Genomic DNA, 12,149 nt, shown 5'->3' with positions numbered 1-12,149 from the left:
CTCAGGCTCCAGGGGCAACACGTGGAAAGATCTGCCAGCACTATGGCAGGGATCACAGGGACTGACCATGCTACCATCTCAACAACACCTGTCGCATATGTGGTAGTGCCTAGCACTATGCGAGAGAGAGCCCGAGGAACTAGAACCAAGGAAGACCTCCTTTTCAGGGCAGGGTTTACAACCTCACCCAGCAGGATGCCGACGCTGACCCGGACATGGTACAGGGCAAGTCCAATAAGGAAATTTGTATCCAAGAGATTCCGGTAGTCCGAGACTTTCCAGATGTGTTTTTGGACGAACTACCCAGACTGCTAGTGGACAGGGAAGTTGAGTTCACTATAGACCTACAGCAAGGCACCCAGCCCATTTTGGTTGCTCCTTACCGCATGAGCCGCATTGAGATGGAAGAGCTGAGAAAACAGATCACTGAATTGCAAGACAGTGGTTTTATTAGACATAGTGTGTCCCCTTGGGGTGTCGGAGTCACTATTGCCAGGAAGGAAGATGGAACATTGAGACTGTGTATTAGTCACAGTCAAGAACAAATATCCCATTCCCAGGATTGATGACCTCTTCGATCAGCTGCAGGGTGCACAAGTCTTCTCCAAAATAGACCTGCGATCAGGTTATCATCAGGTGAAAATAAGAACAGAAGACATCCCCAAGACGGCCTTTCGAACCAGGTACGGACACTATGAGTTCCTGGTCATACCATTCGGGCTAACCAACGCCCCGACCATCTTTATGGATCTAATGAACAGAGTCTTTAGAGAGTTCTTGGATCAATTTGTTATCGTGTTCATCAATGACATCTTAATCTACTAAAAAAACAGAGAAGAGCATGCTCACCATCTTGCCCAAGTTTTGCAGGTCCTCAGAAAAAAGAAGCTATATGCAAAGTTGAGTAAGTGTGGATTCTGGCTTGAGCAGACCGCCTTCTTAGGACACATCATATCATGGAAGAAGTATCAGTTAATCCCAAAAAGGTTGAAGCAGTACTTGGCTGGGAGAAGTTGACATCAGTTAAAGAAATCCGTAGCTTCTTGGGAATGACAGGTTATTACCGCAGGTTCGTCAAAGGATTCTCTAGTCTAGCAGCTCCCGTAACCCGACTCATAAAAAAAAATTCCAAGTTCGAATGGAACGAAGACTGCAAAAGAAGTTTTTCAGAATTAAAGAAGCGGTTGACTACTGCACCCGTGTTGGCTTTACCGAGTGGATCGGGGGGATAAACAGTTTATAGTGATGCCTCCTATCTAGGCCTAGGTTGTGTCCTAATGCAGTATGGGAAGGTCATAGCTTATGGGTCCAGACAGTTAAAGAATCATGAGAAAAATTACCCCATCCATGACTTAGAGCTTGCCGCAATCATACACACCTTGAAAACCTGGTGCCATTATTTATACGGGGAGACCTTTCAGATCTATACCGATCATAAGAGTTTGAAACATATATTCACTCAGAAGGATCTCAAAATGCGTCAGAGAAGGTGGATGGAACTCCTTAAAGACTATGATTGTGATATCTTGTACCATCCAGGTAAGGGCAATATGGTGACAGATGCTCTCAACATGTTCGACTTCAGGACCTGAAGAGAGTCACATGTTTTGGCCGCGTGACAGTCCAGCCCGAGTTAATCCAGAGAATAAGAGAAGCCCAGACAATCGACCCCGCCCTAGTAATACGCAAGATTGATACAGAACAGGGGAGCAAGCTCGGAATTCTGAGTATCTGCCGATGGGTTACTCCGGTTCCAAGACAGGGTGTGTGTCCCAGACAACAGTGAGTTAAAGAGAGACATCATAACAGAGTCCCACAACTCAAAGTTTGCCATGCATCCCGAAAGTACTAAAATGTACCAAAGCATGCGACCCCGGTTTTGGTGGAATGAGATGAAGAGAGACATTGTGACTTTGTATCCAAATGTTTGATATGTCAGCAGGTCAAGGTAGAGCATTAGCGCCCAGGTGGGCTACTTCAGCCTTTACCAATCCAGGAGTGGAAGTGGGAACACATCACCATAGACTTCGTAATGGGATTACCCAAGGCACGTTCAAGACATGAAGCCATCTGGGTAATTATTGACCAGCTTACCAAGTCTTCCCACTTCTTGGCCATCAGGATGACCGACCCCTTGGACAAGTTGGCAATAATGTATATCTAGGAAATAGTTAGATTGCATGGAGTTTCAGTGACAATGGTATCCAACAGGGACCCCAGGTTCACTTCTCAATTTTGGAGTAGCTTTCAGCAAGCCATGGGAACAAAGCTGTATCTCAGTACTGCCTTCCATCTTAAGATTGATGGACAATCAGAAAGGACAATTTGTACACTTGAGGATATGCTCCGAGCTTGTGTCCTTCACTTTGGGGACCATTGGGACGACCATCTACCCCTGATAGAGTTTGCCTACAACAACAGCTACCAAGCGAGCATCGGCATGGCTCCATATGAGGCGTTATATGGGCGCCCATGTAGATCACTGATTTGTTGGGAAGAAGTGGGTGATAGAAGATTGTTCGGCCCAGAGTTGGTAGAGGAGACCACGTCTAAAATAGTTAAAATCAGAAAGAACATTCAGACAACTCAGAGTAGGCAGAAGAGTTATGCGGACACCCGGAGGAGAGATCTAGCGTTTGAGAAAGGCGACCGGGTGTTCCTTAAGGTCACTCCTTTCAAGAAAATTAGTAGGTTCGGTAGGAGGAAAAAACTAAATCCCCGATTTATTGGACCTTTTAAAATCTTAGACAGGATTGGTACTGCTGCCTACGGACTAGCACTGCCTCCAGAGCTCTCCAAGGTCCACAATGTGTTCCATGTATTCATGCTACGTAAGTACAACCCGGACCCCTCTCATGTCTTGGCTCATGAACCACTCCCACTCCAAGGGGACTTATCTTATGAGGAAGTCCCAGTCGGTATCACGGACCGAAAGAGCAGAATACTCTACAACCGGAAAATATCATTTGTAAAGGTAGTGTGGCAAAACCACTCGCCAAGGGAGGCTACCTAGGAGATAGAATCAGATTTTAGAACCCAGTATCCTCATTTGTTCGACTAAGAATAATAGGCAAATTTGGGGGACCAAATTTCTTTAAGGGGGGGGGGAGAATTATAATACCCAAAATTTGTATTTTTTTATTATTTAATTTATTTTAATTTTTATTAGAATTTTTGTTTAATTTTATTCTATTTTAATATTTAATTTAATAGAAATAAAAATAAAAATAATAATAAATTAGGGTAAAATTATTTTTGGGATTTAATTGAAATTGATTTTGGAAAAAAGGGGTGAAAATTTGGATTCTGGGGGTGTTTTTTAAAAGAAAATCGAAAATCGGGGGGTCAAAGCGCAATTTAAAAAAGTTGTGCCACGTCAGCAGCCCCAGCCTACCAGAACACACCGCGTGGCAAGGACACTGAGGTAGAAGGCCACGCGGGACGGAGCCACGTGGGCGATCTGCATGCACGCGATCGAACGGTCCAGATCTCACACGTGCGGACGGCTCAGATCTCACGCGCACGGACGGCCCAGATCTCACGCGTGCGGACGGCCCATATTTATTCCTATTTTAATCGCGATCGGATGGTCTAGATTAAATTGTGATGGACGGCTGAGATTAAAAGAGAACGGTTATAAATAACCTCACCCACACCCAACCCCAAACCTTAGTCGCTAGTACCCTCGCCGGAGAAGAAGAACCAGTCACCAGAGGAGCCGGCCGTCGCCACCCGTCGCCGCACCGGAGCATTTTTTGACTGCCAAACGAGGTAAATTTTCTCCCCTTGGCTCGTTTTCGATGTTGAATCTGCTTATGGCCAAATCAGAGCCAAACCACCTGTCAATCGGTCGAAAAATACCACCGAAGTCCAGCAGCGCCGCTGAGGTTTCCCTCGATTTTTTTCTCCGATGAGGTCCTTCCCGGTTCCCGTTCGATGTAATTTTTACACCACTGTGATCATCGTTCTTTTTTCTACAGGTTGACTGGAGCAAAACATCAAATCGCGACTCGCGCTGAAGAAGCCGCCGCACTCGAGAACTCCGCCGCCGGTAAGTCTCAGTTTTTTTGTGATTTTTGGCCCACCGAGGGCCCTAGAGTTGTTTTATCATAAGAACCAATGCAAGTTTGGCCGAATTCGGCCGAAAATGGCCAACCCGAGGTGGATCGCCGCCACGGACGGCGGTGCTGTCGTCGGAGCACGGCGGAGCCGCCGTGCCAGAATTTTGATATTGGCCGAAAGGGCCCTGGGTCTGATTTAGGGTTTTTTTTGGGACACGTGCAGGTACCGGAAGCATGTTTCAGTTTTCGGGAGAAAATTCAGAGAATCTAGGGACTGCCCGTAGGCGCAGTGTAAAGTCGATTTCAGACCCCGAAACAAGTAAGGATCTCTCACCCTATTTTCTATCACGGTATTAAAGTTCAATAAATGATAAAACGGTATTCGTGAAATTAATGGATGTGTATAATTGCTTAAGGTTGCTAATGGAGCCCGAATCTGGTGTATTTGTCGGTCAGTTATTGTTTGATCTATTTTACAGTTTTAAATGCAATGTGGTACTTGATGTGGTTATTTTATGGTTTCGTATGCATGAATTTTGGTTTCATTTATTATGGTTTGAATTATGGTGAACCCGATGTTGTGTCGTCTTACTTGATGTTCATTATTGGTTTACGTGTTTATGTTTGATTAGATAATTGAGACCAAGAAAAATGGAAAAAGGTATGTGGATTGATAAATGGATAATGTCGATAGCCTCACTAGATATCCTAGGAGATGGTAGACGAACCGGGTCCATAGGGAACCCTACCTGGAACGTGGTCTCTCATATCGGACTGGGTATTGAGACTTTATGTGTTTTGGCGCTCATACCGGACGGGGTATGGGGACGGCCCGTTTCACCCTCATACCGGACGAGGTATTGAGGTTTATGGTTTTGACGCCCATACCAGACAGGGTATGGGGATGGCCCTGGAATAAGGATATTAATGTTGATGGTTCACGTGTAGCGGGGACCCCCTATGGATCCCCATGGATACTAGTAGGCTGGTAAAAGAGGAGAATTGTTGTCTGATTATTGAAGTACAAAAGTATAACATGTGTTATGTTACAAAGTGTATATGATTTTATGATGGTTATAATGTTATTGTTTTCATATGTTATTTTCATGAATCTCACCGAGGTAAGTGGATAGTAAAGATTTTTATTATTAATAAATGAGTTTGTTATAAGTTATGCTCCATTGGTCGTTTTTGTTTTCTACCAACCTTTACTTCTGTGGCAGTGAGATAGTGTGATGTCTTTACTGGGCTAATGTAGCTCATTCCTTACTTAACCATTTCAGATCAGGAGGACGTGGTTCCCAAGCCCGTTCCGCAGAAAGATGGTGAGTTAGACGCCTAAAGATTTTATAGTTCTATTTATAGTGTTCATTTCGATATTTTCTTTAATTAGCTTATTCTTTCTCACGTTGAATACGTTTATGGTTATTGTGTAAGGAATGTAAATCAGAATTTTTATTTCACTTCCACATTTAGAATTTTTAATACATACATTTTTATTTTTATTTCCGGGGCCGTTATAGGTGCGATCATACCAGCACTAATGCACCGGATCCCATCAGAATTCCGCAGTTAAGTGTGCTTAGGCGAGAGTAGTACTTGGATGGGTGACCTCTTGGGAAGTCTTCGTGTTGCACCAATTTTTTTTCAGACGGGTCGTTCGACGTTACGCGTGACTAAAACTATGGTCTGCTGGTTTATACGCAAATGTGAGTCAAGAAGCAGGGGCAACGACAAGGAGAGGTGCAGTGTGAACGCACAAGGAAACAAATGATGGGAAGGGGGAGGGAAGGAGAAGGAGTATATGTATTTACAGCACGAAATGAAACAGGTGCGATCATACAAGCACAAATGCACCGTATCCCATCAGAACTCTGTAGTTAAGTGTGCTTTGGCGAAAGTAGTACAAGGATGGGTTACCTCCTGCGAAGTTCTTATGTTGCACCCAATTTTTTTTCAGATGGGTCGTTCGACGTTACGCGCGACTGGAACTATGGTCCGCTGGTTTATACGCAAATGTGAGTTAAGACGCAGGGGCATTTTAATTGATATTAGAACGAGAAGGAGAGGTGAAATGTGAACGCACAAGGAAACAAATGACGGGAGGGGGAAGAATAGAGAAGAAGTGTATATATTTGCAGCGCAAAATGAAATAGGTGCGATCATACAAGCACAAATGCACCGGATCCCATCACAACTCTGCAGTTAAGTGTGCTTGGGTGAGAGTAGTACTTAGATGGGTTACCTTCTGGGAAGTCCTCGTGTTGCACCCATTTTTTTTCAGATGGGTTGTTCGACATTACGCGCGAATGGAATTATGAACCGCTGGTTCATTCGCAAAGGTGAGTCACTATGGTGGGGGCATTTTACTTGATATTTGAACGAGAATGAGAGATGCAGAGTGCACACACAAGGAAACAAATGACCGGAGGGAGAATGGAAGGAGAAAGAGTGTATGTATTTGCAGCACAGAATGAAACATGAGCGATCATATCAGCACTAATGCAACTGATTCTATTAGAACTCCGCAGTTTAGGGTGCTTGGACGAGAGTAGTACTAGGATGGGTGACCTCCTGCGAAGTCCTTATATTTCACCCATTTTCTTGGAAAATCCTCGTGTTGCACCCATTTTTTTCATATGGATCGTTCGACGTTACACACGACGGGAACTATGGTCCGCTAGTTTATTAGCAAATATGAGTCACGACGTTTGGACATTTTACTTAATATTAGAACGAGAAGTAGAAGTGCAGTGTGCACGCACAAGAAAACAAATGACGGGAGTGGGGATGGAAGGAGAAGGTTTGTATGTTTTTGAAGCGCGAAATGAAATAGGTACGATCATACCAGCACTAATGCATCGGATCCAATTAGAACTCCGCAGTTATGTTTGCCTGGGCGAGAGTGGTAGTGTATGTATTTGCATCGTGAAATTAAGTAGGTGTGATCATACCAGCACTAATGCACCGGATCCCATCAGAACTCCACAGCTAAGTGTGCTTGGGCGAGAGTAGTACTCAGATGGGTGACCTCCTGGGAAGTCCTCGTGTTGCACCAATGTTTTTTCAGATGGGTCGTTCGATGTTATGCGCAACTGGAACTATGGTTCTCTAGTTTATACGCAAATGTGAGTCAAGAAGTAGGGGTATTTTAATTGATATTAGAACGAGAAGGAGAGGTACAGTGTGAACGCACAAGGAAACAAATGATGGGAGGGGGGAGGGAAGGAGAAGGAGCGTATGTATTTGTAGCACAAAATGAAACAGGTGTGATCATACCAGCATAAATGCACCGGATCCCATCAGAACTCCACAATTAAGTGTGCTTTTGTGAAAGTAGTATTAGGATGGGTTACCTTCAGGGAAGTTTTCTTGTTGCACCCATTTTTTTTTTCAGATGGGTTGTTCGACGTTACGCGGGACTGGAACTATGGTCCGCTAGTTTATACGCAAATATGAGTCAAGACGCAGGGGCATTTTAATTGATATTAGAACGAGAAGGAGAGGTGAAGTGTGAACGCACAAGGAAATAAATGACGGGAGGGGGAAGAAAGTAGAAGAGGGGGAAGAAAGGAGAAGGAGTGTATATACTTGCAGCGCGAAATGAAATAGGTGCAATCATAACAGCACTAATGCACCGGATCCCATCAGAACTCCGCAGTTAAGTGTGCTTGGGCAAGAGTAGTACTCAGATGGGTTACCTCCTGGGAAGTCCTCGTCTTGCACCCATTTTTCTTCATATGGGTCGTTCGACGTTACACACGAATAGAATTATGAACCGCTGGTTCATTCGCAAAGGTAGGTCACGGTGCCGGGACATTTTACTTGATATTAGAACAAGAAAGAGAGATTCAGAGTGCACGCACAAGGAAACAAATGACTGGAGGGGGGATAGAAGGAGAAATAGTGTATGTATTTGCAGCACAGAATGAAACATGAGCGATCATACCCACACTAATGCAACAGATTTTATCAGAACTTCGCAGTTAAGGGTGCTTGGGCGAGAGTAGTACTAGGATGGGTGACCTCCTGCAAAGTCCTTATATTTCACCCATTTTCTTAGGAAGTCCTCGTGTTCCACCCATTTTTTTTACATGGATCATTCGACGTTACGCGCGACGGGAACTATGGTCTGCTGGTTTATTCGCAAATGTGAGTCACGACGTTGGGATATTTTACTTGATATTAGAACAAGAAGCAGAGGTGCAGTGTGCACGCACAAGAAAACAAATGACAGGAGCGGGGATGGAAGGAGAAGGTTTGTGTGTTTTTGAAGCGCGAAATAAAACAGGTGCAATCATACCAGCACTAATGCACCGGATCCCATAAGAACTCTGCAGTTATGTTTGCTTGGGCGAGACTAGTAGTAGGATGGGTGACCTCCTGGGAAGTACCCGTGTTGCACCTATTTTTTTGCGGTTGATTCTTTCGACGTTACACGCGACTTGAATTATGGTTCGCAGGTTTATTCGCAAATGTGAGTCACGGTGCCGTGACATTTTACTTGATATTAGAACGAGAACGAGTGGTGCGGTGCACACGCACAAGGAAACAAATGATGGAAGGAGGAAGAAAGGAGAATGAGTGTATGTATTTGCAGCGCGAAATTAAACAGATGCGATCATACCAGCACTAATGCACCGGATCCCATCAGAACTCTGCAGTTAAGTATGCTTGGGTGAAAGTAGTACTCAGATGGGTGACCTCCTGGGAAGTCCTCGTGTTGCACCAATTTTTTTTCAGACGGGTCGTTCGACGTGACACGCGACTGGAACTATTGTCCGTTGTCTTATACGCAAATGTGAGTCAAGAAGCAGGGGCATTTTAATCGATATTAGAACGAGAATGAGAGGTGCAGTGTGAACGCACAAGGAAACAAATGATGGAAGGGGGGAGGGAATGAGGAGTGTATGTATTTGTAGCACTAAATGAAACAGGTGCGATCATACCAGCACAAATGCACTGGATCCCATCAGAACTCCACAGTTAAGTTTGCTTTGGCGAAAGTAGTACAAGGATGGGTTACCTCCTGGGAAGTTCTCGTGTTGCGCCCATTTTTTTTCAGATGAATCATTCGACGTTACGCACGATACGACTATAACTATGGTCCGCTGGTTTATTCGCAAATGTGAGTCGCGGCGCCGTGGCATTTTACTTGATATAAGAACGAGAACGAGAGGTGCAGTGCGCACGCACAAGCAAACAAATGATGGGAGGGGGAAGAAAGGAGAAGGAGTGTATTTATTTGCAGTGCAAAATGAAACAGGTGCGATCATACCAGCACAAATGCACCGACTCCCATCAGAACTTAGCAGTTAGGTGTGCTTCAGCGAGAGTAGTACTAGGATGGGTGACCTCCTGAGAAGTCCTCGTGTTGCACCCATTTTTTTCCGGATGGGTCGTTCGACGTTACACGCAAATAGAATTATGAACCGCTGGTTCATTCACAAAGGTGAGTCACAGTGCCGGGGCATTTTACTTGATATTAGAACGAGAAGGAGAGATGCAGAGTTTTGATGGGATCCGGTACATTAGTGCTGGTATGATCGCACTTGTTTCATTTCGTGCTGCAAATACATAAACACCTTCTCCTTCCCTTCACCCTCCCATCATTTGTTTCTTTGTGCATGCATACTGCACCTCTCCTTCTCGTTCTAATATCAAGTAAAATGCTTCGGCACAATGACTCACACTTGCGAATAAACTAGCAGACCATAGTTTCAGTCGTGCGTAACGTCGAAGGACCCATCTGTAAAAAAATAGGTGCAACACGAGGACTTCCCAGGAGGTCACAACTCCTAGTACTACACTCACCCAAGCACATTTAACTGCGGAGTTCTGATGGGATCCAGTGAATTACTGATGGTATAATGGCATCTGTTTCATTCTGTTCTGCAAATACATACACTCATTCTCATTCCTTCCTCCTTCTCGTCATTTGTTTCCTTGTGCGTGCACAATGCACCTCTGCTTCTCATTCTAATATCAAGTAAAATGCCCGAGCACCGTGACTCATATTTGTGAATAAACCAGCGGACCATATTTCCAGCCGTGCGTAACGTCGAAGGACCCATCTGTAAAAAAATAGGTAAAACATGAGGACTTCCAAGGAGGTCACCCATCCTAGTACTACTCTCGCCCAAGCACACTTAACTGCGGAGTTCTGATGAGATCAGGTGCATTAGTGCTGGTATGATCGCACCTGTTTCATTCCACGCTAGAAATACATACACTCCTTCTCCATCCCTCCCCCTCCCATCATTTGTTTCCTTGTGCGTGCACACTGTATCTCTCCTACTCGTTTTAATATCAAGTAAAATGCCCCGGTGACATGACTCACATTTGCGTATAAACCAGCGGACTATAGTTCCAGTCGCGCGTAACGTCAAACGACCCATCTGAAAAAAAAATTGGTGCAACACGAGGACTTCCCAAGAGGTCACCCATCGTAGTACTACTTTTTCCCAAGCACACTTAACTGCGGAGTTCTGATGGGATCTGGAGCATTAGTGCTGGTATGATCGCACCTGTTTAATTTCGCGCTATAAATACATACAGTCCTTTTCCTTTCTTCCCCCTCTCGTCATTTGTTTTCTTGTGCGTGCGCACTGCACCTCTCGTTCTCGTTCTAATATCAAGTAAAATGCCACGACACCGCAATTCACATTTGCGAATACACCAACGGACCATAGTTCTAGTCACGCGTAACGTCGAAACAATCATCTGAAAAAAAATGGGTGCAACACGAGAACTTCCCTAGAGGTAACCCATCCTTGTACTACTTTCCCCAAAGCAAACTTAACTGCGGAGTTCTGATGGGATCCGGTGCATTTGTACTGGTATGATCGCACCTGTTTCATTTCGTGCTGCAAATACATACACTCCTTCTCCTTCCCTCCACCCTCCCATCATTTGTTTCCTTGTGCGTTCACACTGCACCTCTCATTCTCATTCAAATATTAATTAAAATGCCTCTGCATCTTGATTCACATTTGCGTATAAACCAGCGGACCATATTTCCAGTTGCGCGTAACGTTGAACGACCCATCTGAAAAAAAAATTGGTGCAACATGAGGACTTCCCAGAAGGTCACCCATCTGAGTACTACTCTCGCTCAAGCACACTTAACTGCAGAGTTCTGATGGGATCCAGTGCATTAGTGATGGTATAATCGCACCTATTTAATTTTGCACTGCAAATACATACACTCATTCTCCTTTATTCCCATTCCCGTCATTTGTTTCCTTGTGCGTGTGCACTGCACCTCGCGTTCTCGTTCTAATATCAAGTAAAATGCCATGGTGCCATGACTCACATTTGCGAATAAACCAACAGACCATAATTCAAGTCGCACATAACGTCGAAAGAATCATCTGCAAAAAAATGGGTGCAACACGAGTACTTCCCAGGAGGTCACCCATCCTACTACTACTCTCGCCCAAGCAAACATAACTGCGGAGTTCTGATGGGATCCGGTGCATTAGTGCTGGTATGATCGCACCTGTTTCATTCTGCTCTTCAAAAACATACAAACCTTCTCCTTCCCCGCTCCCGTCATTTATTTTCTTGTGCGTGCACATTGCACCTCTGCTTCTCGTTCTAATATCAAGTAAAATATCCCAACGTCGTGACTCACATTTGCTAATAAACCAGCGGACTATAGTTTCTATCGCGCGTAACGTCGAACGATCCATCTAAAAAAAATAGGTGCAACACGAGGACCACAGTTAAGTGTGATTGGGCGAGAGTAGTACTATAATGGGTGACCTCCTAGGAAGTCCTCGTTTTGCACCTATTGTTTTGCAGATGGGTCATTCGACGCTACGCACGATTGGAACTATGGTCCGCAGTTAAGTGTGTTTGGGCAGAGTAGTACCACGATGGGTGACCTCGTGGGAAGTTCTCATGTTGCACTTATTTTTTTACAGATGGGTCGTTCGACATTACGCGCTACTGGAACTATGGTCCGCTGGTTTACTCGCAAATGTGAGTCATGGCGTCGTGACATTTTACTTGATATTAGAACGAGAATAAGAGGTGCAGTGTGCACGCACAAGGAAAAAAATGACAGGAGGAAGGAGGGAAGGA

At 44.6% G+C, this 12,149-nt stretch overlaps 1 non-coding gene and 14 pseudogenes across 1 annotated transcript; 10 read left to right on the top strand and 5 right to left on the bottom strand.

Annotated features, from left to right (window-relative positions):
• Positions 1–5,582: 5,582 nt before the first annotated feature.
• LOC148265848 (5S ribosomal RNA) lies at positions 5,583–5,701 on the top strand (annotated as a pseudogene).
• Positions 5,702–5,890: 189 nt separating this feature from the next.
• Positions 5,891–6,009, top strand: LOC148265847 (5S ribosomal RNA; annotated as a pseudogene).
• A 206-nt stretch (positions 6,010–6,215) lies between these two features.
• Positions 6,216–6,334, top strand: LOC148265846 (5S ribosomal RNA; annotated as a pseudogene).
• A 667-nt stretch (positions 6,335–7,001) lies between these two features.
• Positions 7,002–7,120, top strand: LOC148265845 (5S ribosomal RNA). The gene has a single exon (XR_015820654.1). It is a non-coding gene; the product is annotated as a 5S ribosomal RNA (ribosomal RNA).
• A 206-nt stretch (positions 7,121–7,326) lies between these two features.
• LOC148265844 (5S ribosomal RNA) lies at positions 7,327–7,445 on the top strand (annotated as a pseudogene).
• A 226-nt stretch (positions 7,446–7,671) lies between these two features.
• Positions 7,672–7,790, top strand: LOC148265843 (5S ribosomal RNA; annotated as a pseudogene).
• A 560-nt stretch (positions 7,791–8,350) lies between these two features.
• LOC148265842 (5S ribosomal RNA) lies at positions 8,351–8,469 on the top strand (annotated as a pseudogene).
• A 205-nt stretch (positions 8,470–8,674) lies between these two features.
• On the top strand, positions 8,675–8,793 carry LOC148265841 (5S ribosomal RNA; annotated as a pseudogene).
• A 203-nt stretch (positions 8,794–8,996) lies between these two features.
• On the top strand, positions 8,997–9,115 carry LOC148265840 (5S ribosomal RNA; annotated as a pseudogene).
• A 210-nt stretch (positions 9,116–9,325) lies between these two features.
• On the top strand, positions 9,326–9,444 carry LOC148265839 (5S ribosomal RNA; annotated as a pseudogene).
• A 702-nt stretch (positions 9,445–10,146) lies between these two features.
• On the bottom strand, positions 10,147–10,265 carry LOC148265838 (5S ribosomal RNA; annotated as a pseudogene).
• A 206-nt stretch (positions 10,266–10,471) lies between these two features.
• On the bottom strand, positions 10,472–10,590 carry LOC148265837 (5S ribosomal RNA; annotated as a pseudogene).
• A 205-nt stretch (positions 10,591–10,795) lies between these two features.
• LOC148265836 (5S ribosomal RNA) lies at positions 10,796–10,914 on the bottom strand (annotated as a pseudogene).
• A 207-nt stretch (positions 10,915–11,121) lies between these two features.
• On the bottom strand, positions 11,122–11,240 carry LOC148265835 (5S ribosomal RNA; annotated as a pseudogene).
• Positions 11,241–11,445: 205 nt separating this feature from the next.
• On the bottom strand, positions 11,446–11,564 carry LOC148265834 (5S ribosomal RNA; annotated as a pseudogene).
• Positions 11,565–12,149: the final 585 nt, after the last annotated feature.

This window comes from Carica papaya, chromosome 5 (genome assembly GCF_054855325.1).
Source record: "Carica papaya isolate Zhongbai chromosome 5, ASM5485532v1, whole genome shotgun sequence".
Taxonomy (NCBI): Eukaryota; Viridiplantae; Streptophyta; class Magnoliopsida; order Brassicales; family Caricaceae; genus Carica; species Carica papaya.
The sequence above is the reverse complement of the archived record's forward strand: the minus strand, read 5'-3'. Positions and strand labels throughout refer to the sequence as shown.